The following is an 18585-nucleotide window of genomic DNA, read 5'->3' on the forward strand; positions in this document are numbered from 1 at the left end:
CCAAAGTATATTCATTGTTGTTTTCACTTAGTGCAGGATGTGCAAAGAAGAAAAAGTAAAGAAAAACTGAAGAAAGAAAAACATACGTAAAATGATCCAGACGAGTGAATTAATTTGTGGATCCTTTGTGAGACAGGGTGCAAAGTGTAGCTTAATATCAGATGCTAGATTTCATTCAACAGGATGACTTCATATACTTTTCCTTCTTTTGGTGCTACCATTCATAAAATCATATACTAACGTGTATGTTACAAATATATATTTTCATATAAATAGTTTGGATCACAATGTACAAGTTTTGACCAGATGCAAGGCTCAAATACTTTAAGGTTGACTGACTGCACTTATCATAGTTGCATAGCAACAATAGCAGAAGAAAGAAAATCACATAATTGGATTTAACAGAAAGAAGTGATTAATTGACCGTGGCATGTCGCTATCTATGTAGGGTCCTCAGTTATGTAAGTTTCCTCATCTCTGCTGGGGGAGCTTTGCGGTGACACTAATGGGTAAATCAGTATAGGTTTAAAGTCTCCAAAAATATTCATACTGTCGCTCTGAGCGAAAGACCATAAGGTCAAGTCTTAAAAAGAAAAACCCGCCTTTCTCCATGCCCTCCTCCAGGTCTGCATGTCTGTCATGTCACCTTTATTATGTTGACCCTGTCACGCAGACTGGCTGGCCGGCAGTTCGGCTTCCACCCCTGCATTCTCATTGAGAGGAGGTCAACACACCACATCTGTGCACTTACACTTCTAAATTCATAGCAATATCAGTGCACCAATAGAAAATAATACTTAAAACTGCGACAGGCTAAAGTGTGTAAGTTATTAATGATAGAGTGTGACATGCATGTGTGATGTAAAACTAGTTTTGGATTGGATGTTTATCAGTCTTCAATTATTGCTGCCTTCAGCCAAATAGCAAGAGTATATATAAGTTAAAGTATGTATCAGTGTTCGATTATTAATGTCTGGGTGCACATAGTTTGAGACACAGTAGCTTTTCAGTCATTACAGTAAAAGTTGGAGTCAAGACAACACCACTGACCATTGTATGAGTATTTCTCCCTATGTTTAAAGCAATATGAAAATGCAGGGTGCAACAAAACCCACTTTTGTTAACAACCCTGATAAATTTGAACAAATTAAAAAAAATTGGATTGGATTGGATAACTTTATTCATCCCGTAGTCGGGAAATTTCTTTGTTGCAATAGGAAGAGGGTGAGGATGCAGGAATAGGAAAGGAATTATACACAAATGGGTACTTAATAGTAAGTTAATAAATAAATACATGAATAAATATATAAATAGGTAACTGTGTTGGTGAGATATATATATATATACATACACATACATATATATACAAGCACATCTACACTGTATCCGAATTCAGGAGGTCCTAGCCCACAGCCTTTTTTGAGTTAAAGAGCCTGACGGCTGATGGGAGGAAGGATCTGCGAAGGCGCTCCTTCCTGCAGTGAGGGTCTACTGCTAAAGGAGCTTCGAAGGGACTCCACCGACTCGTGCAGGGGGTGGGAGGTGCTGTCCATGATGGACCTCATCCTGGTCAGCATCCTCCGCTCTCCCACTTCCTCCACAGAGTCCAAAGGACAGCCCAGAACAGAGCTGGCCCTCCTGATCAGCTTGTTCAGCCTGTTCCTGTCCCTCTCCGTGCTCCCACTTCCCCAACAGACCACTGCATAAAACACAGTAGATGCCACCACAGTGTCATAGAAGGTCCTCAACAGTGACCTGCACACACCAAATGAGTCAATGTTACAAGCCTTTATAAAACAGCATGTACTGTCAGTGCTAAGACTTAGTTGCATTGATGCTAATACATTTACCATGTGTCCTCTCTCAATTCAATCGTGCATGTTTTAACCATCCAACCCGAAATGCAATTCTGACGGTGAAGACATCGTGTTACGCAGTGTTTCTTTGAGTCAGGCAGAAGAAGGGTACAGCATATCTTTTTAAAATGAGCAAAACACATTATTGTTTGCACATTTTGTGTCAAACAAACAATCAAGTCCAAGATTCTCCTATCACCTTTGAGGGGATTCACACCAACACTACTCCTCTTCTACCCTCCACCTTTTTGTTCCCCTTGTCCATCATGCTCCCTTTGGTTACAGTACATTCAGTCACACTGCCCCTAAACTCTGGAACTCCCTTTCCCCAAATCTCCACCTCATTACTTCCTTCCCACTCTTCAAATCCAGTCTTAAAACCGATCTTTTTCAATTATTGTATCCACCATAATCCACTTTTTGTCATCATCTCAGTTTCTCTCTGTTACTTTCATTTTGCTATTAATCTGTATTTTCTTTATCTTACTTTATTTTTGTCTTTTGGCAATATCGGTGGTAAAGTGTCCTTGGGTGTCTTGAAAAACGCTTCCAATTAAAATGCTTTATTGTTATTAAAAGATACAACCAATGACATTCTCCCTGGCATTCCCTGGTGGCCCACACATATAGAGACAGAAATCCACATGCATGACTCAAGCATTGCAGTTGACCTTTGTAAAAACATGAACACCACCCCTATGTGCGGGTGCATCACTGGGCCAATCACCTCATGTACAATATCTATGGCCAGCCTATGTCATTCAATTGCCCCTTTTGAAAGTGCTGTTTTCCACCGAGGGAAAATTGTAAACTGATGAAAATGAAAATAATAATAACAGCAATAATACTAACAGTACTTCTAATAACAATAATGACGCAACAATATTAATAATGACAACACTAATACTAATAGTACTTCTAATAATAATAATGACACAACAATATGAATAATGACAACAACAAAAAACAACAACAAAGACAACCATAATAATGATGACAACAATAATAATAATGACAACAACAACTATCATAATGACAACAACAACTATCATAATGACAACAACAACTATCATAATGACAACAACGACTATCATAATGACAACAACAACTATCATAATGACAACAACAACTATTATAATGACAACAACGACTATCATAATGACAACAACAACTATCATAATGACGACAACAATAATAATAATAATAATAATTTATTAAATATGCGATTCGCAAGCCATCAATTCAGTGTGTCGCCTGCCTTGTGACAGAGATAGGCTCCAGCACCTCAGAATTAAATTTCCCGAATACGGGATGAATAAAGTTATCCAATCCAATCCACCCTTCTGAGGATTATTGGTTCAGAAAATGAATGAATTAACTTATTCAATTAATTGTTTTCTATAATGATTCAAAAAGGTTTGATGCCCTGGTCAAATTACCCAATGTATTATATTCTACCACATATGTACAGATCACCCACCAGAAGTCACTCTTTGGGACACAAGATAGTACATGGCATGTATGTTAGGCATATTTGTAATGTAGTGCATGTCCACCGCTTCTAAACAGCAAAAGTCTGTTTTTTTCACTACTGGTAGATAACTGGTAGATTTTAATTCATAACATAAACATTTTTAATTCAAACCCAACCAAGTTTTCCACAATTTGTATACATTTTTTAAGTTTGATTTATTTAATTAGGGACAGCATATATTAATGAAGGCGACTCGGTGAGGCAAGTGGTTAGCGTGTCGGCCTTACAGCTCTGGGGTCCTGGGTTCAAATCCAGGTCATGTCCATCTATGTGAAGTTGGCATGTTCTCTCCATTCCAAAAGCATGCATGGTTTGCTAATTGGACACTCTAAATTTCCCCTCAGTATGGGTGTGAGTGCGCATGGTTGTCCGTCTCCTTGTGCCCTCAAACGGCTGGCAGGGAGTCCCCCGTCTCTTGCCCTGGGACAGCTGGGACCAATTCCAACACACCTCGCGACCCTAATGATGATGAAGAGGTTCAGAAAATGAGATGAGAGACATATTAATGAACATATTTAAATTCATGTTAAGAAACATCTCATCTCATCTCATTTTCTGAACCACTTCATACAAGGCAATTTAGAGTGTCCAATCAGCCTACATTAAATGTTTATGGAATGTGGGAGGATCCCGGGGTACCTGGAGGAAACCCATGCAGGCATGAGATGAACATGCAATCTCCCCACAATTGGACATGACCTAGATTTGAACCTAGGACCCCCGAGCTGTGAAGCATACATGCTAACCACTCGCTCCACCAAGCCTCCTGTTAATAAACATATATATGTAAATATGTAAGATTGAGGTTGAGGGCTCATTTCCATCTTTAGTCCCTGTGTAGTAATATCTAGATGCATACAAGTATTGTATATGACTTCAAGTCTTCATTTCATGCATTACAAGTGCTCAATGTGACCACTACCAAAAGCACAGACAACATCAAGCCGATACTCCCCATTGCGCTTCAGGATTTCCTTGTCCACTGTGGTGATTGCAACTGTTATTTGGGTACTTTCAAGTCACTGATATTTATGGGATATGTTGAAACAAAAACCTTGTCTTTAACAAACCCCCATTGGAAAAAGTCCCACACAGTGAGGTTGGAAACCTGGCAGGCCAAGCGCAGGTCTTTTTTGGCACATTCTTTTTCAATCACCCCATTAAATCCATATATTAAATTTTTCATTAAGTGCAATCAAGTTAGATATGGGGCTAAGGCAGTGCAAGACAGCCCAGTCATTAGGACTTCCTGACTTCCAAGTATCTCGATAACTGCTTAATGCTCATGTTTTTATTTATTTTTTCCCACTGGTGGCCACGCTGAGGGAAAACAGAAAAAAATAATAATTCTGTAAACAACCTCAAAAATAAATGTGTGCTTTGAAAAACAAAGTAAAAATAATAATTCAAAAAACAAAGACAACAAAAATCAATTTGAAAAACAAAGATAAAATCATTAAAAAAAACAACTCTTTAAAATACATTAATTTGAATTTTTTTTTGAAAAAAAAAAATCAAAACAACAACAGTAAAATAAACTAATTTGAATAACAGAGTTTTCAAAAAATAATACATTAAAAAATCAAGCCCAAAAATAAATAAACTGTCTGGAACCTTTTTGACTGAAAGGGCCATAAACAATTCATAATTTAAAATGTAGCATTTCCTTGAAAGCCATACTCATAATTTGAAAGAAAATATACAATTAAATACTCATTTCATCAATTTTAAAGTGTAAAAATTCTCTGAATTAATCTAATAACATTGTTATGCAGTTGCAATCCATATGAGAGTACGCATGTGCAAAGGTGTGCAATGAAAAATTAGAGGGATTGTCACCGCCACAGTGGTGTGGCATGGCGAACCTCCCAATGGTGGGGTGCTCAAGGTAGTGGTTTAGCAACGTGATGTTCCTATTTGTAAGTTCAGAACTTTCCGCTCTCACCAGCGAGTTCGACATTTTAGTTTACAGGTTAATGATGAGCCATATACACCCATTAAAGAAGAGACACATATACGTATGGTTTGCGAACCATAGGTTCCTGACCCCTGCACTAGAATATATTTTATTTGGACAAGGGTCTGTTTTTGGTATAAATTCAAACTGGATTGGTTCATGATATAGGCAGACTTGTACGATAAAAAGAAAAATTAAGGGGAGTGCCTATCACGCACAAAGAAAAACATGGTTGTATTTACCATACATGATATTTCACGTTAAGTATATGGAACTGCATTATGAATCCAACGCAGTGAGGTAGACCGAGTTACGTCAAAAAATATTACTACTTACTTATTACTATCAAATACAGGCATATGTATTTTCTTCCTTCTTTGTGTGGCCTGATTATTCGGTCATAGGGTTCAGTAGTCGACATACATGAGCAAGCAAATCTGCATGAGGAAAAAAAACTGATAAAGACAGAACGAGAGAGAGGATTAGTTGACTTCCACTTCAGAGTTTCAAGCCTGCAAGGAATGGGCAAATATAGAAACACACAATGCAGCACATCTAAAAAATTGCCCTCACTGAGGCACACTAAATCCAATTGTCATTCCACACTCAACAATAAACATGCATAAAATTTGATTTGGAAAAGAAAGTAAGAAATACAAATTGAATTGGACATTTTTCCTCCTGCTTATTGGAAGCATTCATTCATTCACTCACTCATTCAGTCATTTTCTGAACCGCTTTATCCTTATTAGAGTGGCAGGGGGGTGCTGGAGCCTGTCCCAGCTGACTTTAGGCCAGAGGCGGGGGAAACCGTGTACCCTGCACCCAGCTACCGCAGGGCACAAAGAGGCGGACAACCATACACTCTCACATCCATGCCTATGAGAAATTTAGAGGGTCCAATCAGCCTATCATGCATATTTTTCAAATGTGAATATGGGAGGAAATTGGAGTATCCAGAGAAAAAACACGCATGCCCGGGGAGAACCTGCAAACTCCACACAGTTGGACCTACCTGGATTTGAATCCAAGACCCCAGAGGTGTGAGGCCAACGCGCTAACTACTCAATTTGGCCAAGCAGCTATAGGAAGCATTTGTGCTGTGCAGTGTCTTTTCAGCAGGTGGCAGCAAATCCCTACGTTTTCCTCTGACGTTCCCCAGTTCATATACAGTACCTTTAGAAGTATTTAAAAGAAAAAAATGAAAAAAAAACGGCCTTAGAAATGTATTTGCATTGAGAATTTGGGGCATTGTATGTATTTAGCTGACTCGTGAAGCAAGATGTTAGATTAGATTAGGTATCAGGAAGAAAAAAAAGGAGCCTCAATAACATAGTTTATATATTTGAAAAACAATAAAAGAATCTGGCAAACCCTTTGTTAAGATACTGTCTTTGCCTCATCCATTGGCAACACACTCATTTAAAGGCTTTTTGCATTTGCACTTTATTTGCGACTCGCAGTGAACACTTATAAGACCACTCTTACAGGCTGTATTATTACCTATGCACAACTATTTCAAGTGTCTTTGACTATATTTATTAATTTTCTGTACCGCTTACCTTGACAAGGGTCACAAGGGGTGCTGGAGCCTATCCCAGCACCTGAATTGGTGGCCAGCCAATCTCATGGGACCAGACAGAAAACCGTTCACCCTCGCACTCTTTCTCATGGGCAATTTAGAGTGTGATACTTGCCTGCCATGCATCATTTGGCAATGTTGGATGAAAACGTAGTACCTGGGGAAAACCTGTGCAAGCCCGGGGAGAACATGAAAACTCTACACACGAAGGCACCTGGGCTCTAACCCGCAATCTCAAAACTGTGAGGCCATCACGCTAACTACTAGGTCACTGAGCCGCCAACGTTGCCTTTATTATTTTGAAAAGAATTCAGAAGTCCGCTGAAAGTGGTGTTTGTGTCTGGATTCGGATCACTATCTACCAGTTGATGACCCCTGGTTAAAGGGTTCATTCATTCATCTTCCATACTACACATCAAAATGATTGCAGTGATTGTTGGAGCTCAGCCCTGCTGACTTTCGGGTGAAAGGCAGACAAGATTCTAGACTGGTTTCCAGTCAAGCGTAGGGCACAAAGAGGGACAAATGACTATTGCACTCACAATCATTCCACCACCAGTGGGAATCGAGCCTGCGCCTGCACGCACTAAAGTAAGGCAAGTGAACTTCTATACCACGAAGCGTTCTGGATAAAGGGTTCAAATTTAATTTCATTTCATTTTCTGAACTGCTTTATCCTCATTAGGGTCACGGGGAGTAATGGAGCCTATCCCAGCTGACTTCGGGCCAGAGGCGGGAGACATTCTGAATCGGTGGTCAGCCAAACGCAGGGCATAAAGACACAGTTAATCATTCAAGCTAACATTCATACTGGCGCCATGTGTGAATACTTAATTGAGTAATCTTTAAATTTTGTTAGCATGTATGTGTGTCAATACATTTTCACTCAGATGGTGTAGTACAAATTCAAGGTCAAATAATATTTGTTCATTTTCTGAAGGGTCGCCAGGGCGCTAGTGGCTATCCCAGCCAAAAATGTACACCCTGAATTGATTGCAATCCAAACACATTGCACAAGGAGACTAACAATCATTCACGCATACACTCATATCAAGGAACAATTTAAAGTGCTCAATCAGTCTACCATGATATAATTTGGTTTCTTCCCATGTTTCAAAAAGAACAATGGAGGAAACTGAATTACCCAGCTAAAACACACAGCCCACACAAAAATGCCAGAACCTAACCTGCCAGATATTGTACCCTCAAACCCACAATTGTGAGGGGGACATGTTAAGCACTCATCCAAATTGCCCAGGTCAAAATATAGCCATGAGCAAATAGTGCATGGCGGATCAACCCAAAACATTCAACCCCCCACACCCCCCTTCAAAATTTTTGTTTTTTGGAGGGGGGTTGGGACTGCTTGTGCGTGTGTGTGTGGATGAGTAGCTCCGCGTGTGATTTTTCTCTACATGGAGTGGGCTCTGTTAAGCATGATTGTGCATTAATCGGTTTTGGCAGCTGTGTAATTTGTGTTGCTTAATCCTGACCTTGAACGTAAAAAAAAGTCCTTGCGTAGTTTAAGTGTCATTTAAAGTGCAAACTTCCATTCACACAAATAGAAAATATGCACAATTATGCAGATGATGTTAATACTAATGTTGCTGGTCATGAAAACACTGCAGACCACACAAAAAAATAATAGCGCTCTCAAAAGTGTTTTCCTTTGTATGTATTTTCAGCAACGGCTCTATAGCATTTTGTAAATACCTATCTGTCAATTTATATCCCTAATCAAACTATCACACTACCAGTGGATCAGCGTAATTCACAAAACAAATGCATCATGAATATTGCGCAGCTTAAACCTTTGTGTTTGCTCACTCTTAATTTTGTGTTGTTACATGCAGATCCAGGAGGAAAAGGAACTTTCAACACAGCGCAATTATTCAGCCAGTTTACTATACAACTACACATCTAGGTTTTAAAGTTTTAGATCACCCAATCACTATTAATATGTAATCTGTATCTTGTGTTCAAATGGGTCTATTGCCATAGCACTTTCGACTTTGTTGTCTGGATTCTCACACTCAGTGGAGTAATGTAATGTCACGCTAACAGCACAGCAGTTTTTTTTCACATCTGCACCAGTCCACGAGTACACACAAACACACACACAAAAGGAAATGGGTTTAACCTATCTAACTTCTGCTATCATGATTGCTGTTCTTCTGAAAAGAGTCATCAAAACAGAGGCTACGTGATGACAGTTTCATTCAATTCCCCCAGCCCCATTCGGTGTGCTATAAATTGATCAATGTCATTGATAAATCAAATTATTCAAAAATGTTTTCGATTTAAATGATTTTAGATCATAAGAATGTGTTTGCAAGATCAAACCCTACACTTTGCACAAAAAAATCTTATTTCTGGACCCTATATATATATATATATATATATATATATATATATATATATATATATATATATATATATATATATATATATATATATATATATATATATATATATATATATATATATATATATATATATATATATATATATATATATATATATATATATATATATATATATATATATATATATATATATATATATATATATATATATATATATATATATATATATATATATATATATATATATATATATATATATATATATATATATATATATATATATATATATATATATATATATATATATATATATATATATATAACAACAGTCACAGAGCAGGTGCATTTATATGGAGACATAACTACACATAGGCCTATTGTATTTATCATCATCGGTTAACTTTGGATGATTCAATTTAATGATTAGCCAGCCTGCTATGAAGGTTTTAAGGAAGTGGGTGGGTGGCAACCTGAGTATCCGGAAAAAACCCATGAAAGCCCGGAAGAACATGCAAACTCCACACTTAAACCCTCGATTTCGGAACTGAGGTGGACATGTTCGCCACTCGGCCACCCTGACTTTGGCGCAAGAAATTCAGGTACCAGATCATGTCTCCATCTTGATCGTATCTCCTACCCCTGGTGGGATTGAAGCTGTGATCGGCACCAGAGAGGCACCTTAGGCCAACAGCTTCCGTCCCTTCCTTTTGCAATGGAAGCATGGAACATCGTCCACCTGCACTCAGCAACAATCCCCTTTTTCTTATTAAAATCAGGGATCCTATTTTAATGTTTGAATTATTTGATGTGGTACTTTGATCTTTCACCACTTCGTGACTTCAACATTTACTGCTTCAGTACATCATGTTTTTTTATATCAAGTATAAAAAAATTAATACTAATGTCAAAATTCACGCTTAAACTTCCCTAAGTTCCGCTTGCCAATAAAAAAATGGCAGGAAACAGGGGGTTGTCAATTCAGCACGGGGTAAGAAAAATGGCGGGCAGTGGGTAGTGGCAATCATTTGTATCTGGAGCCGCTTTGAGGGTGGATTATTTTCAGAAATCAGAGCCCCCAGCAACCTTGTGGCAGACGGCGTCAACCTAAACCGAAAATAGGGCCTGCCAGGTGGAAGCCTCGGAGTCAATTTAACTTCGGGCTGTGTACTGACGCTAATGCCCTTGTCCGAAAACACAGCCCTTCGGCCGGCTAAGATGCCTGGATACCGCGGATGTCAGGAGTGGCCCGTTTGTCCCTCCTGGCTTGCCGTAAAGGCAGAGCAGCTGGAATCAATCTGTTGAATACTTCCTGAGTTTGTATTTAAACACCAAGTAGTAGTATTATCGTTGTCGGATCGTTCCTGCACAATTCCCGTGAACATAGTACTTAAAGTATTTCCAATTTTTTATATATAGATTATACTTAGATATTCATACATTACAGTTTTTACATATGCTTAAAGCTGTAATATTTAATATATACAGTTCAGGTGTGAAAACATGTAGTAGGGTAGTAATAATAGGGGTGATCCTACTTAAGCAGTTTTTCTATTTTTGCGGCCATGTCTCCTCTTCATTATCTGCCATGTTCGAGGGATTACTGTAATGCTGCCTGATGGTTTAGTGGTTCACCCACTTGACTTCAGCGTGGGCTCGATTCCCGCTGATGGATGAATGAAATTTTTGCTATTTAAAAAAATATCACTACTTCATCTGCTTCACCGCATACATTTTTCAAACACAAAATATGTTTAATAGTTGAGAAATATTTCCCCTTTTTGAAAAATAGTCAAAAGAGAGAAGCTTTCAACTCTTTTTTGTACACATCTTGGTCCATTTCCTCTTCTCCAATCTAACAACAGTTCCAGAGACTGCATTCATACTTGTAGTCCCAGACTGTTCTGTCGCAACTCATCTATCACTTGAGAGAAATGAAGGTTATGATTATAATTCATTTTAAATGTCATTCTTTCGGATATTTTATGTATGGTGTTGGTCAGCTCATTGAAGACTATTTAGACCATTAAAGCCAAATCCCCAATGGTAATGGCATGTGAACACAGATAAGCTATCAACATAAAATGATGTGTTTGGTATAACGAATTAATTACTTGGCTTGGCCATTGGGCTGTGAGCGGCTGTGCAGAAATAACATGGAGGAAAGCGAGTAGAGAGAAAAGGAGGCTAATTCAGTCCCAATTCAAAGCTTGGGGCCTGCTTATCTGTTTTGTAATTGTACGTACAGTATCAAGTAGCTCTCAACTCCTGTGAGTGCAAAATGGTCCAAGGCTATTTTAGAATCTGCTGAATGCAGCGTAACCATCACAACAAGTCGAATGAAAGATTATGAGGCACTTGGTCTCGTGAGCTTCATTTTGTATGATATCCTAAATGTAGAGAATGTAATATCCTTCATTACCTCTAGTGCAAGAATGTGAAGGTCTGCTTCTTTTTCTTTTTCTTTTTTTTTAGTTTAGAAGATATTTATATACAGTCGTACTCACAAATTAAAAATACATTTTTTTCCAGGTACAAAACCCCTTGATATGCAAATGGCCATTCAAACATACGCAAAACAGAAAGATCCAAGTTTACAAAATCCCCTAAAGCGGCAATGCATTTCCTGTATCTGTTATTTTATTTTGAAATTGTCCTACTAACATTTTTGGGCCTGCCTTACTTCTGCTTGGAACCTCTGTGAGAGAAATAAAAATCGAGAAATCACCATGTATTCTTATTTTTATCAATATGTGTGGTACAGCTGCAAATAAGTATTTGAACACCTGTTAATGAGCGAGAATTTCGACCCTCAAAGACATGTTAGTACGCCTTTGAAAGTCCACCTCCACCCCATATATTATCCTGAATCAGGTGGACCTGTTTCAGGTCGTTAGCTGAATAAAGACACCTATCCACCCCATACGACAAAAAGACAAATTTAAACACCTCCACAAGGCCAGAAAGGGCTACAAAGAAATTGCCAAGCAGTTTGGTGGAAAAAAAGTCCATTGTTGGAGCAATCATTAGAAAAATGACACTCAATGATCCTAAGGAAGATAAGCAATCAACCCAGAAATACACGAAAGGACTTGGGGAATTACCTCAAAAGAGCTGGGACCACTGTTTCCAAGGTGACTGTTGGATATACACTAAGACATCTTGGTTTGAAATGGCATGAAAGGCTGCTGAATCCAGTACATGTCAAGCTCCGTCATAAATTTGCCAATGGCCATTAGGATGATACAGAGGAGTATTGGAGGACGTGTGATCAGATGAGACCAAAAAATAACGTTTTGGTCATAATTGGGGCAGCCTGGCGCCTCAGCTGGGATAGGCTCCAGCAAACTCTGTCTGTGAGGAAAAGCGGTTCTTGAGAACGGCTTTCAACAAAAAAGTTGCAGATGCACCCGCTCAATTGCAGATAGTCAGACTAAACCTATGTTGTAGTCATCATGCACGGATTCGAAACATGTCCTCCTTTCAACCTTTGAAATGGGTCGTGTGACAAGTGCTCTGTCTGGAGGACTTGTGAGTCAACATCACATCATCGCTTCACAGCTCCATGTCCAAAGTCAGACAGTCATGTTTTGCTATTTACTTCTACCAGTCTTTTTTCTTCTTCTTTTGGTTCCATCTCTGTCACTCTATCTTGCTCCCTCCTTCTATCCCCATTTTAATCTCCATCTCTATCCTGTCCCTATGTCACTGCCTGAGTGAGTCGCTGAAGCCCGTGGCTGAGCTGTCACTAGCGTTTATGTTAACCTTTCGTTGATGATGACGTGCAATAGTTAGGCCAGCAGCGGCGCCTGACTGTTGTTAATCCTCCAAAGGCTTCTCTTTGCCCTCCACCCTTTTTCTCCATCTATGTTTGACCCTGGCTTTCTCTACTTGAAAAGGAAATATCCATTATTACCAATAAGGGACTCAAGAAAGCCACCAGATTTAATGAAGTGTCAAATGAACAGCGATTGATTTATAAATCCCATTAAAATATATTATGAAATAAATGTCCTAACAAATGAAAAATCATTAAAATTTAAAAAACACAAATAGGGAGGAAAAACCACATGGAAATGCAAAAAAAACAATGTAAAAAAATAAAAAATCCTTCAATAGCTGTGTATCAGAAAGACTTAAAAACAATTTAATCTCGATGAGACCATCCTCCAAAAAGCCGCAGTTGAGTGGTTTAATTTTAATGGCATCTATTGTGGGGTTCCTTTATAGAGTTGGCATGTTTGCCTTGTATGTTTTTATCCAGTTATTTCATTTTTTTCTGAAAGGAAAACATTCCGAAAGAGGCACATAGAGGTTAATTGAATACTACCAATTGGTCTCAGGTGAGTTTGTGAGTGTGTGAGATTGTTTGTCTAGGCATACACTTTATTTGGCTCTCTGGTCCCTAACCACCTGAGATATTCTACAGAATATGTTCATTTTATGTAGGGGAAAAAATGCATTGTGTTATGATTTAAAGTATAAAAGTAGCCAGGAGGGTACCTTGTTCTAAAATGGAAGTTTAAGTGTGTAGTAATGGCTTTAATACATACAGAGCTTTGCTACATTTTTAATGTACTATTATTTATCTTGAGTGGTTGTCCATTATGAGGCCAGTGACTACTGTATGGAGCCAATCATCTGTGTGGCAATCAATTCATCAGTTACCATGGAAACAGCTCGGGTGAATAGTAGATAAGTGGGAAACGCTTGGAGATTACTGACACCTGCTCTCCTTCCTTTCGCCGCATGCATATATTCAATCACATTCTTCATGAACACATGTTACATGTTGTGTAAAAAAGAACACACAAAAAGTCACAACCACAAAGTGAAACTATCCTTTTTGATTCTACACACGCTCCTGCTCATCATTGAACCCTCACGAAACTTTATTACAGTTGGATGTGATAAACTTAGAGAGATACAGTTAGGTACTGCATATCCTTAGTAAAACAATAATATTGCTCCACTCTACTATCTTAATGGGAATGATATCTTGATGCGAAAATATAACATCAATGTACTCCCACCAGGAATCATTTAATGAATGATAGAGTGTCGGGGTTTTATTTCACCTTATTATACATTTGCTTGCAATGAAGAATACCCTTTGCTTCACTATTAAACTTGCTTTGCTCATCATTATTAGTATCATACTTGCTTGCAACGAAGTAAATGCTGTTGTTGTTTCTGATAACCTTGGTTAGTCTGAATATAGAGGAGCCAGAACGGACTGGACTCCGAAAGTTTGCCTTTTGCTAATTTACTTTACTCCTTTTACTTTTACGTTTTACAAAGAGGATACAGAAGGCCTGTGAGTGATGTGAATCTGATCTCGGAACTCCACCTGCGTCCGCCATAGACTCCACAAGACTTCCAGACCTTCATCTGTTTTGACTTTTGACATCTCACCTGTGTTCCCACCCTTCACCCTTCGAGCTGAACCTATCACACCCAATTATGGGTTAGAGTGTTTATTATGTTTTTGGGATGTGGAAGGAAACCAATGTACATTGAGAAAACCTGCACAGACAAATCAGATAAAGTCCACAGTAGAAGGCTGGAGCTGGACTGAAACGTTGAGCTCATAACTTTAAGGCAGATGTGTAAAAGTACTCAATTCGAAATAATATTGTCATCTGATGAGGATTTTTTGTATCTGTCCACTCATACTACATACTTAAATAACAATAGTAAAGTAATAAAAAGTATTTTCTAAAACAGTTGTTGCACTTTTCATTCAACCTGTAAACAACTGTGTTGTATGTGCAAGCACTTTTGTATTTTGTCATTGAAAAGGACCATCACCGACATACTGGCACAGAATAATTTGTACCCCATCCATGCTACAGCCTTGTGAGGATGACTGGACCTACTGAGCTTTTAATGAACTTCTTTCCTGTGTTATGATGATGCACAGATTACTTCTGTTATCTCCCTTTATCTTTCAAAATGGTTGATCCATTCATGAAAAGGAGGTGGCTAAAAAATAGAAGGTGCAGAGGTCAGGCAAGTGTTATAAAAGATAGAAATGCTTCTTACTCTCTTGGCATGCATTGTGGTGGGGGCTCATAATAAACATCATACCGAATTTAGAAAAAAACATACCAAGTGTCAGGGTTCAAACATCCATAACAGAATCTACCCATTTAATCACTGCCCCGTTTAAACTCAAAGTGAATTCAGAAACATATCATCCATTAGACTCCTTAACAGAGTGGTCCTATAGGAAATGAAGTGCTAGTGGGGCTTAGCGATGTGCAGGAGCTGTGTGATTACTTCATTACACAGTCAGTCAATTATGCGGAATAACTGACAATATATTTGAAGCTGCAAGGCATAGGTAAAATCCTCTACTGGGAAAAAAAGTCATTCATATATTAAAACAACAAATAAAATAAATTAACCATCCATTTAACCATATTGTTGTTTTACATATCCTCTTCCGGGTCATTGGGAGCTGGAGCTTAACACAGCTGAGTGATGCGGAAGGCAGACAGTGGTTGCCATTAAATTGCGTTGATTATATAAAGACAGACAAACATTCTCATTATGACTGGGAACGTGAATTGCGGCGTAACCTGCAGAGCTGGTACAACTCAGTAAATATTCAGTACTAATGCACAAAAACAGAATCCTTACATTGCTAAGTAGCTCAATGTGTTCTGCGGTATATCCTGAATGTTCACTGTTTTAATGGCTATTTTGTATTGAAACCAATGGGGAAAAACGTTCATATGTATTCCTGACACTGGCGGCCTGTCTCTGCTGGCCTAAGAATTATCTGAATCATATATTATATTTTGTCCATCAATACTTATTAAATAATTCCAAATTGTCTGTTAGCTTCCTTTCATTGCTTTCCCCTGATTGCACTGCTCCCAGATGTGTGTTTTCATATTGAAGCATTTAACCAATCACATTTCAGGCATTATTTGTTTCCAGGGTCAGAAATCTGCCTCAAGCCCTAGACAATCAGTTCTGCAGCCTCTGCTGCATTAAACAAGTGTCGATGAGACTGTTGCTTTAACTAATCAGAATTAGATTTGGTGACACCAGGCCTTCTCGTAGGCGTAGGGATACGTCATTGCCTTCTCGCAGGCATAGGGATACGGCATTGCCTTCTCGCAGGCGTAGGGATACGTCATCGCTTTCTCCAACTATGATTGGCTAGTCATCGAGTAGGCGGGCCAAAGCCAGAGTGAGCCAGCCAGAGATTGCAAACTCCATCCACAATGGCCGACGGAGGAAAACAAATTTGGTTGCAGATTTGCTCACAAAGCTATTTTCCAAAAAAAAATGGACATCATTAAGAAAGAGCGGTCAACTCCTAGCAAAGCTAGTAAGTCTGTAACAGCCGGGAAAAGAGTGTGTCCGCCACTTTCAGTGTGCTTACTACGAGAACTACCAAGCTGTATTTGGAGCGAGCTGCACAAGCAGATATATTGTTGTGTTCATTTAAAGCCATTTTCAAGACGGACTATGCCAGAAATACGACAGGACATGCTCGACTTTCATATATATATATATATATATATATATATATATATATATATATATATATATATATATATATATATATATATATATATATATATATATATATATATATATATATATATATATATATATATATATATATATATATATATATATATATATATATATATATATATATATATATATATATATATATATATATATATATATATGGATTTGAACCCAGGACCGCAGAGCTGTGAGGCCGACATGCTAACCACTCAATCCACCGGGCTGCCACAACAATCTTTTCTTTTGGCTAATTAAACAATTTAATAATTTTGCTTATTCTTTTTTGAAAATATATAAGGGAAGTGTCTTTTTATTTTAAAAGCCTTTCTTATAAATAAAGGCTTTGTCCTTTTTTTTCCTGAACATTTGATTCTACAAACTATCTTCATTGTAGGCTGTGATGGCACTTAGAGTTATTTAAACCGGCACTTGCAGTAAATCATTGCAGAATCACTCAAATTGCCGATGTCCTGGTTAATAATAAGTATAAGAGTGCGTTGGATTTATATAACGCTTTTCAGGGCACTCAAATATTCTGAAATAGCATAATTTATTCACTTTTGTTGAGGTTGTGATATTGTGCTGTTGTAGCCACAGCTTCCCAGACTGAAAGAAGAGATGCATCAATTTGTACTATTGGTCATTCTGTCTTCCACTGACCACCTCCCCTGATTTCCTCCCTGAACTCACTCGCTCTCTCGTTTTTGTTTTAAATTGAAAATAGGAAGGTCTTTACTGTTTCGCGGTGAGAAAAAGTTTGGGACCACTGCCTTACATCAAAAGCTGCTCCCTTCAATCACCTTCTACAGGATCACTACAATCAAGTTAGTCGTACTTATTCTTTTTCAACCACGCCAACGCACTCGTAACAGAACAAACACATTTGAATTAACTTGGATTAATGTATCCCGGCACACTCAAATATATGTTAATATATGTTTTGTTTAATTTATTTTTTACCTTTGTTCTCCGGGTTGACTCCACCCGGACGTTCAGCGGGAGTTTTTAAAAGGAACGCATCAAGAGTTGTTTGTTTTTGCCTTCCTTTCAAAATATTTCGAAAATGATGCGCACAAATGTCCTCACAATACAATAACATGTGACCACTTGCCAGCTTACTATAGCTCAGCCTTAAACACTATAAAACCACACATTCTGACTGAGAAACTCTGCCACCTTGGTCTATCCTCTTCCATCTGCTGCTGGATAAAGAACTTCTTAACTAACCGACCACAAACTGTTAGACTCCATCCCCACCTCTCTTCCTCCATTAGACTGAGCACTGGCTCCTTTCAAGGCTGTGTACTGAGTCTTCTTCTGTACTCCCTGTAGACATTTGACTGTACACCAACCCACAAGTTTAACTCCATCATCAAATTTGCCGATGACACCACTGTGGTCGGACTCATCTAACGAGGGGAAGAGTCGGACTACAGAGATGAGGTCAACAAACTGTCTTCGTGGTGCTCGGTGAACAATCTCACACTGAACACCACAAAAACTAAAGAAATAATCCTGGACTTTCGCAAACACAGCAAAGATCGGGTCCCACTCCTCATAAATGGGGTATGTGTAGACAGGGTCCAGTCCTTTAAATTCCTGGGGGTGCACCACGGCAGCAGTGAAGAAGGCCCAGAAACGACTCCATTTCCTCGGGGCACTCAGGGGGAACAACTTGGACACTAAGCTTCTGATAACCTTCTATAGAACCACTGTGGAGAGCATCCTGACATACTGCA

This window comes from Stigmatopora nigra, chromosome 10 (genome assembly GCF_051989575.1).
Source record: "Stigmatopora nigra isolate UIUO_SnigA chromosome 10, RoL_Snig_1.1, whole genome shotgun sequence".
Classification (NCBI taxonomy): domain Eukaryota; kingdom Metazoa; phylum Chordata; class Actinopteri; order Syngnathiformes; family Syngnathidae; genus Stigmatopora; species Stigmatopora nigra.